The following is a 626-nucleotide window of genomic DNA, read 5'->3' on the forward strand; positions in this document are numbered from 1 at the left end:
TCTGTAAAGACTGGCCAGCATTGCTAGTTCAGATGTAGATGACTAAGCTAAATTGGATGAATGTTCTCCAAGGAAATTTTGAAATAAAAAAACTTTAAATGTGTGTGAGTACCTGCTTCTATATCTACCCTTCATCCATGACCCCATATCAAAGTGTCAGTTCCTCAAAATTTAGGCTTGCAAATCAGAAGTCCCTTTCTCGTACCATTGATTCATGTGCAAAGTGACACTTCACCATTAATTGTTACCTGTTCTGAACTGGTGATTCAGAACAGAAAACAACTAGCAGTAGAGGCAAGGAAACAGGTATTTAATACCTAATTAAATGCATACACAGTTTGTATATGGAAGTATTATAACATAAATACTCTTTACTATGTACTACTGCATTAAAGTCAGGGTATGCCCCATCATTGCTTTAGGATTCATTTATTGTATTATATTTTATGCAGATAGAAAGATAGATATTTACAAAACTAGAGTAAAATATGCATCCAAAGAATATTCCTAAAATTACTTACCATAAAAAGTGCATATTTTTAAAGCGCAGGTATATACTTTCCCATAGGCATCCCATATGTCACATAAGAACTTCCTACTTTCAGCCTGCAATTGTTTAGTATATG

This window comes from Cariama cristata, unplaced genomic scaffold (genome assembly GCF_000690535.1).
Source record: "Cariama cristata isolate BGI_N322 unplaced genomic scaffold, ASM69053v1 scaffold10535, whole genome shotgun sequence".
NCBI classification, from domain to species: domain Eukaryota; kingdom Metazoa; phylum Chordata; class Aves; order Cariamiformes; family Cariamidae; genus Cariama; species Cariama cristata.